The sequence below is a fragment of the Macrobrachium nipponense genome, chromosome 30, assembly GCF_015104395.2.
Source record: "Macrobrachium nipponense isolate FS-2020 chromosome 30, ASM1510439v2, whole genome shotgun sequence".
NCBI classification, from domain to species: domain Eukaryota; kingdom Metazoa; phylum Arthropoda; class Malacostraca; order Decapoda; family Palaemonidae; genus Macrobrachium; species Macrobrachium nipponense.
Window position 1 is genome coordinate 71942660 of NC_087218.1, and position 17500 is coordinate 71960159.

Below are 17500 nucleotides of genomic sequence, written 5' to 3' on the forward strand. Positions count from 1 at the left end.
TAAGTCTGTATTGTTCGATGATTGGCTCCGGTCTAGGTCAATTACTGATTTTGTAGATCTTAGAGAACTTCTTTTGCTTGAAGATTTCAAAGATAGTATGTCTAGGGATGTCAGAGTACACTTGGAAGAGTTAGATCATAAAACTTTGGAAGAAGCAGCCAGGTCAGCTGATAGATTTGTACCAACTCATGGCAAAACTTATCAACCCAGAACTTATAAGTATAGTTATAGTCATTATGAGCTAAGTAGAAAATATGTAACTAAAGATCAAACACAGAATAACTCACCTAAAGTAAGTAAGGATAAGAAAGAGATAACATGTTACAAATGTGGTAAGCTAGGACATTTTCAGTTTGAGTGTAAACAGAGACAAGGTAAAGTAACACTAATCTCAAGATGTCAAGTTAGTAAGGATGAGTATGTGAGTAAAATTGATTTAGATCTGCATGAAGGTAGAATAAGAGTGTTCAAGAATCCAGATGTTGTAAGTAAAGCTTTAGTTATGTTAAGAGATACTGGTGCGTCTCAGTCATGTGTCTTAAGAAAAAGTTTACCAGAAAATTATAAGAGTGAAGAAGATAACTTTGTTCTGCTAGGAGGTTTTCCTAATTCGTCAGTGTCATGTTCACTTGTTGAATTTAAAATTGAGTCGGAGCTAGTTCAAGGTACCCATAGATTTGCGATTGTAGAAACAATTGCCCGCCATTGCCAGGTATTAAAATGTGATAATAGGTAATGATGTAATATGTCCAGTTCAACAGAGAGGGGAAAGAGTAAGTAAAGAAGTAGTTGAAGTGACCAGTAAACCTATAGCACCCGTAACCAGAGCTCAGAGTAAGTTGACAACAGTAGATGAGGATGAAGATCTCAACTTGGCAGACTTGGAGAAGGAAGTGGTAGTAGGTAATATTCCAGTGCAAGAGTCGCTGAAGTGTATAGGTGACAGAAAAGATTTAGTAAAGGCGCAGAAAGAAGATAAAGGACTAGGTAACATTTTTGAGAGTGCTGTTCCAGAAAATGAAGTATCGGATGTAAGTAAGCCTTGCTTTTTCATTAGAAATGAAGTATTGTATAGATTGTCCAGATCAAAATTAGCAAATGCTAGTAATGCATCGGTAGATTATCAAATTGTAGTCCCAGAGAAGTATAGAAATGTAATAATGCAACAAGCCCATGATAATCTTTGTGGAGGACACTTTGGTATTGCCAAGACTATGTACAAAGTGAGAAAGCATTTTTTTTGGCCTTCATTAAAGAAAGATGTAAATAGATATTGTAAATGCTGTCATACATGCCAAGTTGTAGGTAAACCCAATCAAATTATACTTAAAGCACCTCTTGTACCAATAACTGTATTAACAGAACGATTTTCGCAGATTGTGATAGATATAGTGGGACCGCTACCAAAAACATCATCAGGTAATGAATACATCTTAACTATCATGGATCGCACCACCAGATATCCAGAAGCTATCCTGATACGCAAGATTTCCAGTAAAGTAGTAATCAAACATTTAACAGATTATTTTTCTAGATTCGGCTTTCCAAAGGAAATACAATCAGACAGAGGCAGTAACTTTATGAGTAAGTTGTTTAGTAAGAAAATGCTAGAATGGAATATAAAGCATGTTGTATCTTCGCCATACCATCCAGAAAGCCAAGGTGTGTTAGAACGATTTCACCTAACTATGAAAAATGCTTTAACTAAGTATGGGTCTGAATTTCAAAGTCAGTGGGATGTTGATTTGCCATATGTTTTGCTTGCAATTAGATCATCTCCAAATGAAAGCTTAGGTTTTACCCCTTTTGAATTGACATTTGGTCACGAGGTAAGGAGTCCTTTGAATATGATTAAAGATCAGTGAAGTGATAATGGTGAGAGCAGATTTGATGTTTTAAAACATGTTACAGAATTTAAAGAGAAGTTGAAGAGGATGATAGAATGGTCAAATAGGAATGTAGTGAAAGCGCAGGAGTGTATGAAGCGAAAGTATGATAAAAATACAGTGTTGAGACAATTTAAGGAAGGTGATAGTGTACTTGTTTTTATGCCTATTCCAGGACAGTTTAAAAGCCGGTATGTTGGACCCGGAATAGTAAGACGAAGAGTAAATCATTTAAATTACATAGTAGAGTTGCCTAACAGACGTAACAAGGAACAAGTCTTTCACGTCAATTTACTGAAGCCATATTACCAACAGGAAGTAATTAAAACAGTTGCGGTAGTGCATAGTAAATCTATTAAAATTGATAATGGAATAAGTGAAGATATGAATGAAGAAGAGACACGTGTGAAAGGTGAATATGATTGGAGTAAAAATGGAGTTGATTTAACAGAACTGGAAGAAAGATTGTCATATTTGCCTGATTCACAAGTTAAAGATGTTATGCAGGTACTTAGGGACTTTCCATCATTGTTTCAGTATCGGCCTGGTAAAGTGAATTGTCTTCAACAAACCATTAAGTTAGTCCCAGATGCTAATCCGATTAGACAGGCACCTTATCGATTATCCCCACCTAAAGCATTAGAAGTTAAGAAACAAATAGATTACATGTTGCAACATGACTTAATTGAACCAAGTAACAGTCCATGGAGTTCTCCGGTAATATTGGTAGATAAGAAGGACGGTACTTTCAGGTTGTTACTAAAAAAAAGAAATATAAAATTATTTTCGGTATGAAAGTAATAGTAATTAACTGACACTACAAAAAAATTAAATTTTAGTAATATTGAAAAGTACATTTTTGGTATAAAATTAATAGTAATTAACTGACACTACAGAAAATAAATTAAAAATATTTTTGGTATAAAGGTAATGATAATTAACTGACACTAAAAAAAAAAGAAATAAAAAATTATTTTTGGTATGAAAGTAATAGTAATTAACTGACACTACAAAAAAATAAAATTTTAGTAAATATTGAAAAATTATATTTTTGGCATAAAATTAATAGTAATTAACTGACCCTACAGAAAAGAAATGAAAAATATTTTTGGTATAAAGGTAATAATAATTAACTGACACTAAAAAAAAAAATTATCTTCGGTATGAAAGTAATAGTTATTAACTGACTCTACAAAAAAATGAAATTTTAGAAAAAAAAATTTGCATAAAAGTAATAGTAATTAACTGACACTACAAAAAAAAGAAAATAAAAAATATTGTGGCATATAGGAAAGTAATAGTAATTAACTGACTACAAAAAACAAGAATTTTTTAAAATTTTGTGGGGTATAAAGTAATAGTAAATAACTGATGCTAAAAAAATATTTCAACAGATGTTTTTGGTTTAGAAAAGTAATATAGTTGTTATGAAAATAAGGACCTCAGCTTGGCATTTGTTCAAGAGAAGAGAATTATACTTTCTCTCACTTTATTTTGATTTCTGTTTTGGAATTTTTTTCCTTCTTGGTAGAAGTTACTGAAAATAGATTCAAATGATAAGGCAGTTAATAGCCTCAAGTGACGTTTCTGGAATATATAGATGTCACATTGTATCAGACTGGAATGTTCGGTGCAGTCTAAAGGCATTAGCACGCCAGAGATCGAACCCAGGTTGCTCATTCAAGTTCTTAGCGGTAAATTCAGTTTGTTATTATAAGATAAAAGCACCTTATTGGTCGTCATTTTCATCATAATATGCTTCGATTTTTTTTTCTTTAGATGCTTTTAGAAATGAAGCAATCGCATGTCAGATTTTTATTTATTTGATTTCCCCCAACTTATGATTGCTGAAAAAAAATTTCTCATTTTATTTTTATTGACCATCATGATATCCATGAATAAGCTGCGATTAGATCCTTTTCAGAATGTCGAGAAAAAGAAGCGATCTATAAAAGAAATAGTCGTCTTTTACTATAGAAGAAACTACTTTTTTTCTGGAATTATCATTAAAGACACAGAATGCCGCACACGCAGGGTCGTGTATAGGAACCAAAATTGTGTCAGTAACTAGAATCAGAAAAATATAAAAGTCAAGCACAATATAAAAAAAGCTGGATTCGGATTGACGGATTAAATCGAAATTTGATCATACGAGAGATGATGAAACTAAGAGAAAGAGAGGGAGAAGAAAAAAATAAGGTGGAATGAGGAAAGGAGAACTATTAACAGGAGAGAGAACAGCGCACAAACTCGCAGTAACGACTCTGAATTCGCTTTTCGCAGAACGATGCTGAAGTGGGATTAAAGAGAAAAAAAAAAATTGGAAGGTGAAAAAGACGGTGGATATTCAAGAGACAAGAGAAAGTCACAATGGGAGGATAGTCATGTAATCCCCAGAGAGGGAGGGAGAGGATCACAGAGGGAGGAGCGTTGGACCAGGGAGCATAGGAGTTGGAGGGAATGACCTCTAGCGACTCCAAGAGTCAGATATCGGGTTCGCGAAGATCAGCGGAGGTCGCAATAGCCTGCCCTGCGGAACGCCGCTCGGGATAAATGGTGATTTAGTAGGGCAGGGGGCCGATATCATTACACTGTATCGGAGCCGCACAAAAGAGCGTTAAAAGCCGAAGCATGACCGAATACCCGGTTTTATTTCTGGGCGGATATTGAGCCATGCTGTTTGCTATGCATAAGAAATAAGAATAAGAATTGCTTCAGAGATGGTGAATATGGTGATGTGACCTGCGACGGGTGTTTCCCAGGGTTTTGTTACGTACGATTGTGTGTAGATATATATATATATATATATATATATATAATATATATATATATATATAATATATATATATCTATCTATCTATATATATATATATATATATATATATATATATATATATATATATATATATATATATATATATTGGGTGTTCTGTAATGCTTTTTTTTTTTGGTGTTCCTTGACTTCTCACCATAAAAAAAATATTGATACTTTTCATGGACTCTTTGAAGTCGGGAAATCTGGTCGTCTGTGAATTTGTCCTGTTTCTTGATCACATTTTTCCTGAAAATTAATGTTTATAATGTAGCCATTATAAGACTGTTCGTGGCAGTAATACAGTCCGGTGACTATATCTTGCCATGTGCTGTCGAGCTTTTCAAGTTTTTCATTTCGTGTTCTCGTAATTGTAAAATCGCTTTCTTACTAATTAAGCCTCTCTCGGTTTCCTTCACATTCTTCCTTTACATAGAAAACAAGTATAAAATGCAACGCAGTTTCTTCGGCGCAGTCGAGTTTTCTGTACATCGTATAACCAAGGCCACGGAAAATAAATCTATCTTTCGGTGGTCTCGTTATAATGCTGTATGAGCCGGGGCCCATGAAATTTTAACCAAGGCCTTGTGGTGGCTTGGCCTATATCGTTGTCGAACTCACGATTATGGTTAATTTTAACCTTAAATAAAATCAAAACTACTAACACTAGAGGGCTGCAGTTTGGCATGTTTGATCATTCGAGGATGGATGATCAACATACCAATCTGCAACCGTCTAGCCTCAGTAGTTTTTTAAGATCTGAGGGCGGACAGAAAAAATGCTGAGAGAAAATAGGCGGACGGACAGACAAAGCCGGCACAATAGTTTTCTTTTCAGAAAACTAAAAATGAATGTTTACTGAAGCAGCACACGAAAAATTACTTATTCCAATATGAAATCCAGCTTGTATTTACCAAGCACGACTTTTAGGTGGAAATTGCGATTTGCAGATACATTACGTCAAAAAAAAGTTTTCTCGGCGTGAATTATTAACTCAATTCCCCCAAACGGGTAGCGGTTGGTTGCAAGCGCATGATACAAGCAAGAAGAGTCTGAAATTAATGGAAAAACCTTATGGTGGAAGTTTGTGCATAAAAGGAGATAAATTGTATCCGGCGAAAGTCATGAATCTGAATTTTAATTTCTTCGTGGAATTCCCGGCGATGGACATCATCAAGTTTTTCAGAGAAGAATTTCCTTGGTGTTTGTCGAGGCTGAGTGATTATGTGTTCAGGGTTTGAGTACGTGCTGAGGGATTGCCGAAAGTTTCTAAGAGGTTTAATCCTTTTTTTTATTATTTAGCGGGTGGGAGGCGGGAGTTATCCTAAAGAATCCTTGAAAGAGAAAGAGAAGTGTGTTACTGGTAAACATGTAATATTGAATAACGAATACCGTGAGTTCTATTTAAATCATTATGAATCGTGAAAATCACCAAGAATCGCTGTATTAGCCGTACCATTTTCTTGGAGGAAAGATGAACGACCTTATCGAAAAGTCTTCTCAATTGAGAAAACACATCCAATAACGAAAGTGATTGATTTATTAAACTCCTGAACTCGCGTGACAACATCAAAGGTCAACGAGAAGTTGACCTCAGCCCGGAAGGTTTGGTTCGTGACTACTTAACATACGTTGCATAGTTGTTTCATCACTGCTGATCAGTTTCTAGAGTCGCATATTATCGCAGGGGATTTAATAAGCCAAGCCAGTTGTAGCACTCGGATTTCCCTGCGAGATTCAACTACCGTCTCCGAGCGGCTGAGGTCGAGAAGTTCATTCTTTGAAAGGCTTGGCGACGTCATTTTACGTTTGCTGTAGTGCCTCGTGTGTTGGGGTAGGGGGGGGGGGGGGGGGGGGGATGGCCATGGATGACTGGGCTCATAATGCAACACAAATATTTTATGCAATGCAGTACAAATAGTTGATGTTTAGTATGAGTTTACAGGCACACTATTGCGAACGTTGTTTCTACTGAGTATTTACGCTTCTATGCAAAAATAATAACAATAAATGTGAAATATATTATAAGTAGTATTTTACCGGTTGAAATCAGGAGACAAACTGCTGCTCAAGTATGCCAGTGAATGTGAGTTATATTATAGATATTATCAGCTAGATAATAACCCACACACACACACAACCTTCCGAGTAGGGATAACCAGAAATACCACCCTGGATGACTGGGCTTATAATGCAACGCAAATATTTTATGCAATGCAGTACAAATAGTTGATGTTTAGTATGAGTTTACAGGCACACTATTGCGGACGTTGTTTCTACTGATATTTACGCTTCTATGCAAAAATAATAACAATAAATGTGAAATATATTATAAGTAGTATTTACCGGTTGAAATCAGGAGACAACTGCTGCTCAAGTATGCCTGTGAATGTGAGTTATATTATAGATATTATCAGCTAGATAATGGTGGTTATGGCATGGGATGATTGGGTGGGTTATAATGCAACACAAATATTTTATGCAATGCAGTACAAATAGTTAATGTTTAGTATGACTTTACAGGCACACTATTGCGAACGTTGTTTCCACTGAGTATTTACGCTTCCATGCAAAAATAATGATAATAATAAATGTGAAATATATTATAAGTAGTATTTACCGGTTGAAATCAGGAGACAACTGCTGCTCAAGTATGCTTGTGAATGTGAGTTATATTATAGGTATTATCAGCTAGATAATGGTGGTTATCACACAAATCCATAAACTTGAAATCAAGCCTGGCGCTGTCAAACTTCCCTTCAGAATTTAACTGACTCATCCTTCAGCTTTCAGTACATTACGTTGAATAACTTGTTGATCCTGATTTTCCTGAAAAGCAATAATGGTATATCCAAGGTCCCGTTGGTAGCGTCTTTGCAAATGAAAAGTTGATAGATCTGTTCTCGAGGTATCCTTGTGAAACGATTGCTTGGGATTTCTGGTTATCCCTACTCGGAAGGTTGTGTGTGTGTGGGTTTTTTTTTTTTTTTTTTTTCTCTCCTTGAAGTGGCAAATCGGCCAGAAAAATACGAGGCTCTTTGCGCTAGAAGTTCTTCATCTGTGTTTGTACAATCAGTTTGCATTCTAGTGTAATAGAAGCATCCAAGGACCCAAAGTCAAGGTTATTCTGTCTTTACGGTTGCTGGTCTGCTTACAGCGGATAACTGTAATGGATATGTCAGGTCTCAAGTTATCTAGCAGCGCTTCATGGGTCTGTAAGGTCTAAGCTGCCTTGCAGTACTACATATGTATGTTATGTGCAGATGATCTTGTGATTAGAGTAGACTGAAAAAGAATTGCAGAGAAGGTTAAGAGGTTAGCAGGAGTCTCTTGAATGTTGTGGTATGAGGGTAAATGTTAAAAGTGAGATTATGGTGTCCAGCAAGCAGGGAAGGGATAGGCTATTTTTTCTAGATAAAAGAGGCCAAGATTTAAAACAAGTAGAGAATTTCAAATACTCAGGATCTACTTTAGGCCAGGAGGGAGGGCGTGTATCTGAAATTGGAAGTAAGATTAAAGCAGGAAGTAGTAGCGGTAATGTGTGTGACAAAATAATGCCAAACAAAATAAAAATCTGTTGTATCATAGCCAGATCAATGATGATCCATAGTTCAGAAACATGGACATTATTATTATTTTTTTTTTTCTCTATCACAGTCCTCCAATTCGACTGGGTGGTATTTATAGTGTGGGGTTCCGAGTTGCATCCTGCCTCCTTAGGAGTCCATCACTTTTCTTACTATGTGCGCCGTTTCTAGGATCACACTCGTCTGCATGAGTCCTGGAGCTACTTCAGCCTCTAGTTTTTCAGATTCCTTTTTCAGGGATCTTGGGACGTGCCTAGCGCTCCTATGATTATGGGTACAATTTCCACTGGCATATCCCATATCCTTCTTATTTCTATTTTCAGATCTTGATACTTATCCATTTTTTCTCCTCTCTTTTTCATCACCTCTGGTGTCCCATGGTATTGCGACATCAATGAGTGATACTTTCTTCTTGACTTTGTCAATCAGCGTTACGTCTGGTCTATTTGCACGTATCACCCTACCTGGAGCCATGTTGCATGTTTGTTGTGTGATACCGGATTGCTCCATATGTTTTCCCAGAGTCTCTTACTTGGTTCGGCTTCAGGAATTTCTTGGTGGTTGTCTTCCCCTCTTAGTTGGCTGTAGTCTTTTCTGGTTGGTTCCGAATAGTTTGTTCTGTTGGTATCCCTTATTCCTGTTCATGTACCGTTGGATCTTATGTGCTTTGGCCTTAAGCCTCTGTTTTACATCTTCTATTGTGTTGTTTAGTCCCCTCTCTTGTACTTTGTATTTCTCGTTGAGTTCCTCCCTTGTTTTCTTGCTTCTTAGCCTTTTTTCTGCCATCTCTTTCAGTTTACTCAAGTCAGATCTCATCACCATGATTTGCTTTTCCATGCGCCTTTTCCAAGGAGGTTGCTGTTTTGGTTTCTGTTGGGTTGGTTGTGCTGGTGGTGTTGGTGTTCGAATCCCCATCAGTTCTGCTACTAATCTTGCTCATGCATATGCCAAGTTATTTGTTTCTGTGATACTGGTGGTGTGTATTATGCCCATTATTTCATTGACCTCACTTGTTTTCTCCCATAATTTCTTGGTGTTGTAGGCTTTCATGGAGGGGATCTTTGTTCTCTCTGTATCTGGCTCCATCCATTGTCTAATCTTTTCTACCCATTCCGTCCTCTCTGTTACTTCGTCGGTGTTTCTTCGTGTGTCGTTGTTTGATACCTCATCATCCCTGTGGGTGTTATTCCTCTCATTCCAGATGTTAACAAACCTTCTTCTATATCCTCTCTCCGTCGGGTTGCTTCTGATGTAGCATCTCCATATTTCCTTATTTTCTTCTCTTGTCCATTTCTTCCTTTGGTTTGCTTCTGTAGCTCCAATCTCAGGCTGTTGGTTACTGCCGTTGTGGTGGTTAGTTGCTGGATGACGACCTCCAAGTACCTGACCGTCTTCCCCTTCAATAGGGTTGAATACCTGGGTGCCGGACGAAGCTCCTCTGTTGCCAGAGGTTCCATTTACGTCGTTGTCGTTTATTCCTTCATTTCTTAACATCATTGCTGAGTTTTGCTATTTAACCCATAGCTGGACCCTACCCCGTCAAGGATAGGTACTCATTTACAGCTGAGTAGACTGAGGAAATTATGGTAAAGATCCTTTCCCAAGGAATCAACGCCGAGAGGTGTCACCCAACCAACGTCTGACCAGCCCCAATGTTGCTTAACCAGTCCATTGACGACCTAACCCACTCTGCCACGGCGCCACATTTATTATTATTATTATTATTATTATTATTATTATTATTATTATTATTATTATTATTATTATTATTATTCTAAGGGGTCCATAATAATCCAAATGTTAAAGGTTCGTGCATAATTTGTAAACAATTCGAAAGATTTTATAAACTTTTTATAAATTATACACGAGCCTTTAACGTTTTTATTATTGTGGACCCCTTAGGCTTAGAACATTGTATATACTCTCGTGATAGAGAGTTTTTCCCAATTATTATTTTATTATTATTATTATTATTATTATTATTATTATTATTAATCAGTAGATTCCAAAGAATACGGTGCTCAAGAGGAAGAGGTAAGAGGAAGTAGAGAGGAAATGAAGAAAGAAGAGATCCAATTTATTGTATAAAAAAATAATAAATAGATAAATAGTTAAAAACGTATTGAATTGTAACAAGGATAGTATAAGGTTAGTAATGCGTTGCATTAAGAGTGTGGGGTCTGGGGATCTCGTTGCATGAGTGTCTGGAAAATGGAGAAATCAGAAGTGGCGGGATGATGAAGATTGCTGATATAAGAAAGTGGAGACTGAGATTGCAGAAGGCTTGAGTGGAACCATTAGTGGTAGAGGGGTACTGGTCTGTACCGAGGGGGGTCGGAGTGGTCCCCCCCAAAATTGTACTTACAAAGTCATAAATAACATTCTTTTGTTTTATGGCAAGTTTTTTTTTTTTATAAATTTTCTTATTAAACATTAACATCATTCTTTAGTAGTAGGAAATACAAGAGTGAAAATAAGAATATGAAATAGGCCACCGTATTTGTAAGTGATTTTAAGTGAAGTTCTGTTAACCAAAGTCAGTACTTTGAATAACATCTTAATCGGGTAGTAGGAAGTGGACTGCATACCCACTTTTTCTTCTTAATTCAACTAAAATAAAATTTTCAAGTATTTCATCTTGTATATACCTTTAATATTATATGCAATGACATTTATAGAAGAAAAGGCAACCGACCATTTAGCTTTTATCTTTTATTTTAAAATCAGAAACATTTTGAACTGCCTCCTCGGTGGCCGCGAGTTCGATTCTTGGGCTTTCCACTGAGGGGGTTAGATATGTGTATTTCTGGTGATAGAAGTTCACTCTCGAGGTGGTTCGGAAGTCACGTAAAGCCGTTGGTCCCGTGGCTGAATAACCACTGGTTCCATGCAACGTAAAACCATACAAACAAACAAACAGAAACATTGTGTACCAAATTGGTTAGCAAATTAACTAAATTTTACGCTTATTTACATAAGGACATGGTAAAAGATTTTTCTTTATGTAAAACCCTCTTAGTCAATATTCCATACCTGTAGGAATATTGTTTTACAGCGGATTTATTTGTATATCAGTTTCAAAATATACTCTAGTCATATCACATAGATATTTTTAAAAGAAATTTTTAAAGAGATATTTGCCTTTGCTCAGATTCTTTGTCGATTCAAATCTCGTCTTGTGAGTAGCAGGTAGAGAGAAGGAAGAGAGATTGAGTACCGTGGAAGAATTATCGTGTGCATTTGTATTCAGAATACTCATTAACTAAATTTTACGCTTATTTGCATAGGGAAAGTTACGATTTGATCGGCTGCTAAAAAAAAAAAAAAAAAAAAAACTCTTAGAAATGAAGCTTTTGTTGTTTAATTTTTGTTTTGGTCGTAAGAAAATTCGTGGGTCAAGAAATAGTGACCCATTGTTTTAAAATATTTTTTTATACTCCCTTCTCTTTCTCTAGCATAGCTTTGAAGAAAGATTATGTAAACAGAGTTCTCATTGATACCATCCATTGCAATTTAAAAGTATAATAAAAGTATTAATTTTTATAAAAATTATTGTGGAACACAGTTACTTCACCTGGTGGAGAAGACTTTTTTTTCTTCACTCTTCATCTAAGAATTTTTGTTTCCCCTTGCTGTCAATTTACACATCAGATTTGTTGTTTACTTTTGGAATATTGTTTATTAATAATATGTATTATAATAAGGATATAATTATATTATATATTTATATTATATATATATATATATAGATATATATATATATATAGTTATTATATAATATATATATATATAATATATATACATATATATATATATATATTTTTATATATCTATATATATATATATATATATATATATATATATATATATATATATAATATTTATATAATATATATATAGGTATATATATTATATATATATATATATATATATATAAAATATATATATATATGTATATATATAATATATATATATATATAGATATATATAAATATATATGTGTCGTGTGTGTGGGTGTGTGTGTGTATAATTTGTATGGGTGTGTGTAGATATATATGTTAATCTAATTACAGTTAAATTGTCTTTAGTGCTCTGATTTGGTAATATGATAAATATTGTTATGAAGTTTATCATGAAATGTTGTGAGTTTTATTTTTGAATTGCAAAGATGTCTGAGGTCAGTGAAGAGGAGAAAGGAGATCTCCACCAGACACCTTTCTCTTTTATTGGAAATCGATGAGCGAATTCTCATCTCACTTCTGTCCAGTGACCAGTATGTACATTAAACACTAAAGTCATAGGTCAGAGGGTCATTAAGATTCTTATCTTTGTTTGTATTCACAGCGAATGATTTCTGCCTGTGCTCTCGGTCAGTCTCCTGCCTTTTGATGGTCACATGAATATGTTGGGTGGTGTGGGCGCATGCGCATGGTATCGGTGTTTCACGTGATTTGCAAACGCTGCGGCATTAGCATTTTATGACGTTGGTCTTCGTGTTCTAGTCGTTTCTTCCGTTGTACTAAAGCTAGATTTTATTTAACGGTAGTCTTGTTTTAGTTTGATGTGACTTTTTGTTTGAGTTTCTAGTTGTTTACTGATATTTTCGAAACGCATTCTCCATCCCCGAAACCATTTGGAGTCTGCGCTTCAATTGAACACTCGAAGCCAAAGGTTATTATATTATAAAGATGATTTTCTCTTTCGTTTGAACATTTCATATTGTTATGTTCTATCTTTATTTTTTATTTTTACTCTGCCCCAGAAGCTTTTTCTTCTTTTTCTTTTTGTTATACCGAAGTTAATTCGAAATGAGGATTCTTCTCATCGGCTGCGAATCTTCTGATTCTTTTCATAGATTGCCTATCGTATTGATTCTTTTGATAACTACGGTCCTTTCTTGATGGCAAATAAACGTACTCTTAAGCGGGATTTTGTTTAAATAGAACAGTACCACGGGCTCTGTCCAGTTACACTCTCTCTCTCTCTCTCTCTCTCTCTCTCTCTCTCTCTCTCTCTCTCTCTCTCTCTCTCTCTCTCAAGAAAATATCTTCAGAAGACTAGTACTGATTATTGCAACACGAACAGTTGAGTATCGTCGCACTTGTTTAAATGTGAATAGGGTATCGCAGATTTTTTAGGCCAGAATATTTAAGCTAATAATGTACAAATCATTAAAGAAATGCTAACATCAGGGAGAAAGAGTAATATTAATGTGTAGCCTATTAATATGCAGCTAAGTAAAGTTAGGTGTCACATAGACTCGTCAGTAATGTATTTTCATGGGCATGTTAACACCTAGCAAATTAGGAGAAAGGGTTGGCCATGCAGTATCTGCATTTTATTTTATTAATAATCACTATCACTGAAAAGGTTCGGTCTGAAATGAATCGCTACCAAAGAATTATAAAAATAGAATGAACATTATATCTTAATAAACTTTGTGAAAGAACGATAGCGCTTAATAAGTACTCTTATTCATAAAAATTTTAACGAAAACGAGAAGAAAAAAAACTATATAATGTTTTATTTAGTCTATTCGCTACTGGAATTTTTCAATTAAAGTGTAAACGACATCTAAAGGAAAGTTACCATCCTCTTATAAGTAGAATATCTATTGGTGACGTCATCCAATCAGCCAAAGTGATATTCACTGTCAGCACTGACCCAGATCCATGCAGCTGACGCTGGTGCTTTCTTCGTCCAGAAATTGGCAACATTTTCGTAGCATCTCAGTGGCGTGGTTGGTATGGTGTTTGCGTCCCACCTCGGTGGTCGCAGGTTCGATTCTCGGTCATTCCATTGAGAAGTGAGAGATGTGTATTTCTGGTGATAGAAGTTCACTCTCGACGTGGTTCGGAAGTCACGTAAAGCCGTTGGTCCCGTTGCTGAATAACTACTGGTTCCATGCAACGTAAAAAACACCATTCAAAGGAAAAAGGCAACATTTTCGTAAACATATCGGTGCCTGTTCCGTTCCTCTGGGCCATTGTGCTGTGCGCTGGTGTGACTTCACAGTTTCGGTGGCCTTCGTTCGGTTGTGTTGCTCATTTGGAATTTTAATTGTTAATCTCTCTCTCTCTCTCTCTCTCTCTCTCTCTCTCTCTCTCTCTCTCTCTGTACGTACAGTCTTACATGCATACTGATTTATAGATACTATATATATATATATATATAAATATATATATATATATATATATATATATATATATATATATATAGATATATATATGAATAACTTGATCACGAAATATATAAAAACGTGATGCTATGTATAAATAAGGTTTTTTTGGCCACGAAGGAAAAAAATAAAAAAGCGAGATAGCCGAGTACTTTCGGTCCTATTCGGACCCTTTACTGAGGCAGTAAAGGGTCCGAATAGGACCGAAAGTAATCGGCTATCTCGCTTTTTTATTTTTTTCCTTCGTGGCAAAAAAACCTTTATTTATATATATATATATATATATATATATATATATATATATATATATTATATATATATATATATATATATATATATATATATTATATATATATATATATATATATATTATAAATAAAGGTTTTTTTTGCCACGAAGGAAAAAATGAAAAAGCGAGATAGCCGAGTACTTTCGGTCCTATTCGGACCCTTTATATATACACACATATATATATATATATATATATATATATATATATATATATATATATATATATATATGTATAATATATATATATATGTGTGTGTGTGCGTGTAATTTTGTTGTGTTATCTTATGAGTCCACCGACGGCATTATATTGATAAATGGTGTTATATATTTAATAAAAAAAAAAGGTAAATAATCCTAGAAAGTATACAACTACATGATTAAAGAAAATCTTGAATAAACATATGACAGTGTACTGAGAGAGAGAGAGAGAGAGAGAGAGAGAGAGAGAGAGAGAGAGAGAGAGAGAGGGGGGGGGGGGGGGTAAAGCATTATGAACAGGAAATGTCTGGGTGAAAACCTCATTATCAGAAAATACCATGAAAACGCCTTTTGCCCTCTGAACGACGTACAAGTTACCTGGACTGGAAATTCCTTTGTGGCCTTAGTACTCGGAGAGATTAGGACGGGTGAATCTTGAATGCAAATCCTGGAAAAGTTTTCCTGGAGAAGATTCTCTCTCTCTCTCTCTCTCTCTCTCTCTCTCTCTCTCTCTCTCTCTCTCTCTCTCTCTCTCTCTCTCTCTCTCTCTCTCTCTTCAAATGACTCAGTTGATCATGTGCTTCTCTGGGCACTGCTTCTTGCATGCTTAATTCTCGCAGATTGGTGATTTAATTCTTTCTCTTATGAGTTGTACTTGTATGGCAAGTTGGGCAACGGATGGGAGAAGGACTGGAGGGGTGTCTTTGGTATCTGAAAAGCCACAAAGAGAAAGCAGAATTAGTACGGAAGGAGTGAAAGTCATTTCAATTCACAAATAAACAACACTTTAAATATGATAGGAAGTCACGTAAAGCCGTTGGTCCCGTTGCTGAAAAACCACTGGTTGCATGCAACGTAAAAATACCATGCAAACAAACAAGCAAACAATTTAAATATTATATATATAATGTGTGTGTGCTACATATTCAGATATTTCCCTTTTTTTATTACTTATTACATTCTAACTAAACCAGTACCACATGCTGCGTATGAACACATGGAATAAGCTGCCACCAGAAGTTGTAAACAGCAACAGTGTGGATCAGTGTAAAAGAAAGCTAGACAGAATCATTAGGAAACTGTGAATGAACAGTAAAACCTGCTCCTACAGATAAGTGAGTACACGATGTCTCCTCGGATGGACTGATAAGTCTTTGAAACATCCTAATCCTTGTAACTCCTTTTAATATTATTCCATATCACTTTGGTTGAGTAAGTCTCAATTCCTTCTGATAAAGAGACACTGATTATTGTTATGGCCGTCTCAGTTGTGTCTCAGTTAATGAATTTTTCTGATTCGGTACGAGTTTATTCACTCGATAAAACGGTAAGTCAGTCAGTTCCGTAGTATCTGCCACAGATGCTCAGCTTCTTCAATTTTTCTGTTAATTGTAAAAGTAGTGCGTTCAAATTTTTAACATAACCTGCTCCACAACCTCGCTTTTTTTTTTTTTTTTTTTTTTTTTTTTTTTTTTTTTTTTTTTTTTTTTTTTTTTTTTTTTTTTTTGTAGCTGACGGTAAATTTTTGTAGCCGATATCATCGACGCTAATCGTGATGGGGAAGCTCACACTCAGCCACGACCATCGGTTGCAAATGATATCGGCTACGGTTATTTACCGTCAACTCAAAAGAGAAAAGACGTAGTATAATTATTTATACTCGATGTGTTTGTCCACATATTCTCTGCCATTTTTCGTACAATATGGAATCTTACTTTGCAAGTTCGTGGCTTTTCACCTTGCACTGTTGGAGTGTACATACCCGTTAAATACTACTGATAATGAAAACATGGCTGTCCAGTGTCTACTCAGCCTCACCCATCCGTGGTCCCAGGGAGGATCGATTAGATTCGGAGGGAGCATCATCGCTCCTGGACTGCCTGGTAACTTCAACTCTCCGGCTGAAGTCATCTTTATTCTTTGCTATTGCTTATTGATTGATTAAGCTTGCACGGTCTCTATTCTTCCTAGACAAATAATGGGTGTCGCGGTTCACCTGTGACCCCTCTGATAATTATCGCTATTGTTTTTGGTATTTTCGTTTCTTCCGTTCCTTCGCAAATAAGCGCAACATTTGTAACATTTCCTTGGTCAGCTTCGATGGAGGGAGGGAGGACGAATTTTGTGGTCACAAACTGCTTGATGGCTCTTGACTTGTTCTTATTTGGGAAAAAGTCTATCACGAGAGTTTATACAATGTTCGAAGGGTTCCACAATAATAAAAATGTTGAAAGATCGTGTATAAATATATAAACCCTTTATAAAGGGTTTATAAATTATACCCGAGCTTTCAACAGTTTTATCATTGTGGACCCCTTAGAACATGTTCTTATTTCTGATATATTGGCTGATGAACTTTAGAGCTTATGTAAGTTCAAATAATTCGTAGAATTTTAAACTTCCTGCGAGTGCTACCTCCGTTCGCTTTGTTGCTTATTGTACCAGCTATGAGGATGTTGTTACTAACTTAGTCTGTTGGACTTCGGGCCCCTGTTTGTCCTACTGCTGAACATACCGAAGTAACAAATGCGGTTGTTTTTCCTTCTTG